Here is an 8,058-nt window from a genome sequence, read left to right as displayed (position 1 = left end):
TAAAACCCTCTGTGGAAAGAAAAAGTCCATTTATAGTCACCAATGCCTTCGAAAGCCTTATTACTCGATTTAAATAGTTTTATAGTCTCATTATTGATTTTAAGTTGAATTTTCTTATATTTTTGGTTAAAAAAGATTATAATTGAATGTTTACCTCGAGAAACGTGACCTTAAAACCCTCCGTGGAAAGAAAAAGTCCATTTATAGTCACCAATACCTTCGAAAGCCTTATTACTCGATTTAAATAGTTTTATAGTCTCATTATTGATCTTAAGTTGAATTTTCTTACATTTTTTGGTAAAAAAGATTATAATTGAATGTTTACCTCAAGAAACGTGAGGTTAAAACCCTCCGTTGAAAGGAAAAGTCCTTTTATAGTCACCCATGCTTTCGAAACCCTTATTACTCGAATTAAATAATTTTATAGTCTCATTATTGATTTTAAGTTGAATTTTCTTGTATTTTTGGTTAAGAAAGATTATAATTGAATGTTTACCTCGAGAAACGTGACCTTAAAACCCTCCGTGGAAAGAAAAAGTCCATTTATAGTCACCAATGCCTTCGAAAGCCTTATTACTCGATTTAAATAGTTTTATAGTCTCATTATTGATTTTAAGTTGAATTTTCTTACATTTTTGGTTAAAAAAGATTATAATTGAATCTTTACCTCAAGAAACGTGAGGTTAAAACCCTCCGTTGAAAGGAAAAGTCCTTTTATAGTCACCCATGCCTTCGAAAGCCTTATTGCTCGATTTAAATAGTTTTATAGTCTCATTATTGATTTTAAGTTGAATTTTCTTACATTTTTGGTTAAAAAAGATTACAATTGAATGTTTACCTCGAGAAACATGAGGTTAAAACCCTCCGTTGAAAGGAAAAGTCCTTTTATAGTCACCCATGCCTTCGAAAGCCTTATTACTCGATTTAAATAGTTTTATAGTCTCATTATTGATTTTAAGTTGAATTTTCTTACATTTTTGGTTAAAAAAGATTATAATTGAATGTTTACCTCGAGAAACGTGAGGTTAAAACCCTCCGTTGAAAGGAAAAGTCCTTTTATAGTCACCCATGCCTTCGAAAGCCTTATTACTCGATTTAAATAGTTTTATAGTCTCATTATTGATTTTAAGTTGAATTTTCTTACATTTTTGGTTAAAAAAGATTATAATTGAATGTTTACCTCGAGAAACGTGAGGTGAAAACCCTCCGTTGAAAGGAAAAGTCCTTTTATAGTCACCCATGCCTTCGAAAGCCTTATTACTCGATTTAAATAGTTTTATAGTCTCATTATTGATTTTAAGTTAAATTTTCTTATATTTTTGGTTAAAAAAGATTATAATTGAATGTTTACCTCGAGAAACGTGACCTTAAAACCCTCCGTGGAAAGAAAAAGTCCATTTATAGTCACCAATACCTTCGAAAGCCTTATTACTCGATTTAAATAGTTTTATAGTCTCATTATTGATCTTAAGTTGAATTTTCTTACATTTTTTGGTAAAAAAGATTATAATTGAATGTTTACCTCAAGAAACGTGAGGTTAAAACCCTCCGTTGAAAGGAAAAGTCCTTTTATAGTCACCCATGCTTTCGAAACCCTTATTACTCGAATTAAATAATTTTATAGTCTCATTATTGATTTTAAGTTGAATTTTCTTGTATTTTTGGTTAAGAAAGATTATAATTGAATGTTTACCTCGAGAAACGTGACCTTAAAACCCTCCGTGGAAAGAAAAAGTCCATTTATAGTCACCAATGCCTTCGAAAGCCTTATTACTCGATTTAAATAGTTTTATAGTCTCATTATTGATTTTAAGTTGAATTTTCTTACATTTTTGGTTAAAAAAGATTATAATTGAATCTTTACCTCAAGAAACGTGAGGTTAAAACCCTCCGTTGAAAGGAAAAGTCCTTTTATAGTCACCCATGCCTTCGAAAGCCTTATTGCTCGATTTAAATAGTTTTATAGTCTCATTATTGATTTTAAGTTGAATTTTCTTACATTTTTGGTTAAAAAAGATTACAATTGAATGTTTACCTCGAGAAACATGAGGTTAAAACCCTCCGTTGAAAGGAAAAGTCCTTTTATAGTCACCCATGCCTTCCAAAGCCTTATTACTCGATTTAAATAGTTTTATAGTCTCATTATTGATTTTAAGTTGAATTTTCTTACATTTTTGGTTAAAAAAGATTATAATTGAATGTTTACCTCGAGAAACGTGAGGTTAAAACCCTCCGTTGAAAGGAAAAGTCCTTTTATAGTCACCCATGCCTTCGAAAGCCTTATTACTCGATTTAAATAGTTTTATAGTCTCATTATTGATTTTAAGTTGAATTTTCTTACATTTTTGGTTAAAAAAGATTATAATTGAATGTTTACCTCGAGAAACGTGAGGTGAAAACCCTCCGTTGAAAGGAAAAGTCCTTTTATAGTCACCCATGCCTTCGAAAGCCTTATTACTCGATTTAAATAGTTTTATAGTCTCATTATTGATTTTAAGTTGAATTTTCTTACATTTTTGGTTAAAAAAGATTATAATTGAATGTTTAGCTCGAGAAACGTGAGGTTAAAACCCTCCGTTGAAAGGAAAAGTCCTTTTATAGTCACCCATGCCTTCGAAAGCCTTATTACTCGATTTAAATAGTTTTATAGTCTCATTATTGATTTTAAGTTGAATTTTCTTACATTTTTGGTTAAAAAAGATTATAATTGAATGTTTACCTCGAGAAACGTGAGGTTAGAACCCTCCGTTGAAAGGAAAAGTGTTTTTATAGTCACCCATGCCTTCGAAAGCCTTATTACTCGATTTAAATAGTTTTATAGTCTCATTATTGATTTTAAGTTGAATTTTCTTACATTTTTGGTTAAAAAAGATTATAATTGAATGTTTACCTCGAGAAACATGAGGTTAAAACCCTCCGTTGAAAGGAAAAGACCTTTTATAGTCACCCATGTCTTCGAAAGCCTTATTACTCGATTTAAATAGTTTTATAGTCTCATTATTGATCTTAAGTTGAATTTTCTTACATTTTTGGTTAAAAAAGATTATAATTGAATGTTTACCTCGAGAAACGTGAGGTTAAAACCCTCCGTTGAAAGGAAAAGTCCTTTTATAGTCACCAATGCCTTTAAAAGCCTTATTACTCGAGTTAAATAGTTTTATAGTCTCATTATTAATTTCAAGTTGAATTTTCTTACATTTTTGGTTAAAAAAGATTATAATTGAATGTTTACCTCGAGAAACGTGACCTTAAAACCCTCCGTGGAAAGAAAAAGTCTATTTATAGTCACCAATGCCTTCGAAAGCCTTATTACTCGATTTATATAGTTTTATAGTCTCATTATTGATTTTAAGTTGAATTTTCTTACATTTTTGGTTAAAAAAGATTATAATTGAATGTTTACCTCGAGAAACGTGAGGTTAAAACCCTCCGTTGAAAGGAAAAGTCCTTTTATAGTCACCCATGCCTTCGAAAGCCTTATTACTCGATTTAAATAGTTTTATAGTCTCATTATTAATTTTAAGTTGAATTTTCTTACATTTTTGGTTAAAAAAGATTATAATTGAATGTTTAGCTCGTGAAACATGAGGTTAAAACCCTCCGTTGAAAGGAAAAGTCCTTTTATAGTCACCCATGCCTTCGAAAGCCTTATTACTCGATTTAAATAGTTTTATAGTCTCATTATTGATTTTAAGTTGGATTTTCTTACATTTTTGGTTAAAAAAGATTATAATTGAATGTTTACCTCGAGAAACGTGAGGTTAAAACCCTCCGTTGAAAGGAAAAGTCCTTTTATAGTCACCCATGCCTTCGAAAGCCTTATTACTCGATTTAAATAGTTTTATAGTCTCATTATTGATTTTAAGTTGAATTTTCTTACATTTTTGGTTAAAAAAGATTATAATTGAATGTTTACCTCAAGAAACGTGAGGTTAAAACCCTCCGTTGAAAGGAAAAGTCCTTTTATAGTCACCCATGCCTTCGAAAGCCTTATTACTCGATTTAAATAGTTTTATAGTCTCATTATTGATTTTAAGTTGAATTTTCTTACATTTTTGGTAAAAAATTTTTATAATTGAATGTTTACCTCGAGAAACGTGAGGTTAAAACCCTCCGTTGAAAGGAAAAGTCCTTTTATAGTCACCCATGCCTTCGAAAGCCTTATTACTCGATTTAAATCGTTGTATAGTCTCATTATTGATTTTAAGTTGAATTTTCTTACATTTTTGGTTAAAAAAGATTATAATTGAATGTTTACCTCGAGAAACGTGAGGTTAAAACCCTCCGTTGAAAGGAAAAGTCCTTTTATAGTCACCCATGCCTTCGAAAGCCTTATTACTCGATTTAAATAGTTTTATAGTCTCATTATTGATTTTAAGTTGAATTTTCTTACATTTTTGGTTAAAAAAGATTGTAATTGAATGTTTACCTCGAGAAACGTGAGGTTAAAACCCTCCGTTGAAAGGAAAAGTCCTTTTATAGTCACCCATGTCTTCGAAAGCCTTATTACTCGATTTAAATAGTTTTATAGTCTCATTATTGATTTTAAGTTGAATTTTCTTACATTTTTGGTTAAAAAAGATTATAATTGAATGTTTACCTCAAGAAACGTGAGGTTAAAACCCTCCGTTGAAAGGAAAAGTCCTTTTATAGTCACCCATGCCTTCGAAAGCCTTATTACTCGATTTAAATAGTTTTATAGTCTCATTATTGATTTTAAGTTGAATTTTCTTACATTTTTGGTTAAAAAAGATTATAATTGAATGTTTACCTCGAGAAACGTGAGGTTAAAACCCTCCGTTGAAAGGAAAAGTCCTTTTATAGTCACCCATGCCTTCGAAAGCCTTATTACTCGATTTAAATAGTTTTATAGTCTCATTATTGATTTTAAGTTGAATTTTCTTACATTTTTGGTTAAAAAAGATTATAATTGAATGTTTACCTCGAGAACCGTGAGGTTAAAACCCTCCGTTGAAAGGAAAAGTCCTTTTATAGTCACCCATGCCTTCGAAAGCCTTATTACTCGATTTAAATAGTTTTATAGTCTCATTATTGATTTTAAGTTGCATTTTCTTACATTTTTGGTTAAAAAAGATTATAATTGAATGTTTACCTCGAGAAACGTGAGGTTAAAACCCTCCGTTGAAAGGAAAAGTCCTTTTATAGTCACCCATACCTTCGAAAGCCTTATTACTCGATTTAAATAGTTTTATAGTCTCATTATTGATTTTAAGTTGAATTTTCTTACATTTTTGGTTAAAAAAGATTATAATTGAATGTTTACCTCGAGAAACATGAGGTTAAAACCCTCCGTTGAAAGGAAAAGACTTTTTATAGTCACCCATGTCTTCGAAAGCCTTATTACTCGATTTAAATAGTTTTATAGTCTCATTATTGATTTTAAGTTGAATTTTCTTACATTTTTGGTTAAAAAAGATTATAATTGAATGTTTACCTCGAGAAACGTGAGGTTAAAACCCTCCGTTGAAAGGAAAAGTCCTTTTATAGTCACCAATGCCTTTAAAAGCCTTATTACTCGAGTTAAATAGTTTTATAGTCTCATTATTAATTTCAAGTTGAATTTTCTTACATTTTTGGTTAAAAAAGATTATAATTGAATGTTTACCTCGAGAAACGTGACCTTAAAACCCTCCGTGGAAAGAAAAAGTCTATTTATAGTCACCAATGCCTTCGAAAGCCTTATTACTCGATTTATATAGTTTTATAGTCTCATTATTGATTTTAAGTTGAATTTGCTTACATTTTTGGTTAAAAAAGATTATAATTGAATGTTTACCTCGAGAAACGTGAGGTTAAAACCCTCCGTTGAAAGGAAAAGTCCTTTTATAGTCACCAATGCCTTTAAAAGCCTTATTACTCGAGTTAAATAGTTTTATAGTCTCATTATTAATTTCAAGTTGAATTTTCTTACATTTTTGGTTAAAAAAGATTATAATTGAATGTTTACCTCGAGAAACGTGACCTTAAAACCCTCCGTGGAAAGAAAAAGTCTATTTATAGTCACCAATGCCTTCGAAAGCCTTATTACTCGATTTATATAGTTTTATAGTCTCATTATTGATTTTAAGTTGAATTTTCTTACATTTTTGGTTAAAAAAGATTATAATTGAATGTTTACCTCGAGCAACATGACGTTAAAACCCTCCGTTGAAAGGAAAAGTCCTTTTATAGTCACCCATACCTTCGAAAGCCTTATTACTCGATTTAAATAGTTTTATAGTCTCATTATTGATTTTAAGTTGAATTTTCTTACATTTTTGGTTAAAAAAGATTATAATTGAATGTTTACCTCGAGAAACATGAGGTTAAAACCCTCCGTTGAAAGGAAAAGTCCTTTTATTGTCACCCATGCCTTCGAAAGCCTTATTACTCGATTTAAATAGTTTTATAGTCTCATTATTGATTTTAAGTTGAATTTTCTTACATTTTTGGTTAAAAAAGATTATAATTGTATGTTTACCTCGAGAAACGTGAGGATAAAACCCTCCGTTGAAAGGAAAAGTCCTTTTATAGTCACCCATGCCTTCGAAAGTCTTATTACTCGATTTAAATAGTTTTATAGTCTCATTATTGATTTTAAGTTGAATTTTCTTACATTTTTGGTTAAAAAAGATTATAATTGAATATTTACCTCGAGAAACGTGAGGTTAAAACCTTCCGTTGAAAGGAAAAGTCCTTTTATATTCACCCATGTCTTCGAAAGCCTTATTACTCGATTTAAATAGTTTTATAGTCTCATTATTGATTTTAAGTTGAATTTTCTTACATTTTTGGTTAAAAAAGATTATAATTGAATGTTTACCTCGAGAAACGTCAGGTTAAAACCCTCCGTTGAATGGAAAAGTCCTTTTATAGTCACCCATGCCTTTAAAAGCCTTATTACTCGATTTAAATAGTTTTATAGTCTCATTATTGATTTTAAGTTGAATTTTCTTACATTTTTGGTTAAAAAAGATTATAATTGAATGTTTACCTCGAGAAACGTGACCTTAAAACCCTCCGTGGAAAGAAAAAGTCCATTTATAGTCACCAATGCCTTCGAAAGCCTTATTACTCGATTTATATAGTTTTATACTCTCATTATTGATTTTAAGTTGAATTTTCTTACATTTTTGGTTAAAAAAGATTATAATTGAATGTTTACCTCGAGAAACGTGAGGTTAAAACCCTCCGTTGAAAGGAAAAGTCCTTTTATAGTCACCAATGCCTTTAAAAGCCTTATTACTCGAGTTAAATAGTTTTATAGTCTCATTATTAATTTCAAGTTGAATTTTCTTACATTTTTGGTTAAAAAAGATTATAATTGAATGTTTACCTCGAGAAACGTGACCTTAAAACCCTCCGTGGAAAGAAAAAGTCTATTTATAGTCACCAATGCCTTCGAAAGCCTTATTACTCGATTTATATAGTTTTATAGTCTCATTATTGATTTTAAGTTGAATTTTCTTACATTTTTGGTTAAAAAAGATTATAATTGAATGTTTACCTCGAGCAACATGAGGTTAAAACCCTCCGTTGAAAGGAAAAGTCCTTTTATAGTCACCCATACCTTCGAAAGCCTTATTACTCGATTTAAATAGTTTTATAGTCTCATTATTGATTTTAAGTTGAATTTTCTTACATTTTTGGTTAAAAAAGATTATAATTGAATGTTTACCTCGAGAAACATGAGGTTAAAACCCTCCGTTGAAAGGAAAAGTCCTTTTATTGTCACCCATGCCTTCGAAAGCCTTATTACTCGATTTAAATAGTTTTATAGTCTCATTATTGATTTTAAGTTGAATTTTCTTACATTTTTGGTTAAAAAAGATTATAATTGTATGTTTACCTCGAGAAACGTGAGGATAAAACCCTCCGTTGAAAGGAAAAGTCCTTTTATAGTCACCCATGCCTTCGAAAGTCTTATTACTCGATTTAAATAGTTTTATAGTCTCATTATTGATTTTAAGTTGAATTTTCTTACATTTTTGGTTAAAAAAGATTATAATTGAATATTTACCTCGAGAAACGTGAGGTTAAAACCTTCCGTTGAAAGGA

Source organism: Theobroma cacao, chromosome 1 (assembly GCF_053813885.1).
Source record: "Theobroma cacao isolate CCN51 chromosome 1, ASM5381388v1, whole genome shotgun sequence".
In the NCBI taxonomy this organism is placed as follows: domain Eukaryota; kingdom Viridiplantae; phylum Streptophyta; class Magnoliopsida; order Malvales; family Malvaceae; genus Theobroma; species Theobroma cacao.
The sequence above is the reverse complement of the archived record's forward strand: the minus strand, read 5'-3'. Positions refer to the sequence as shown.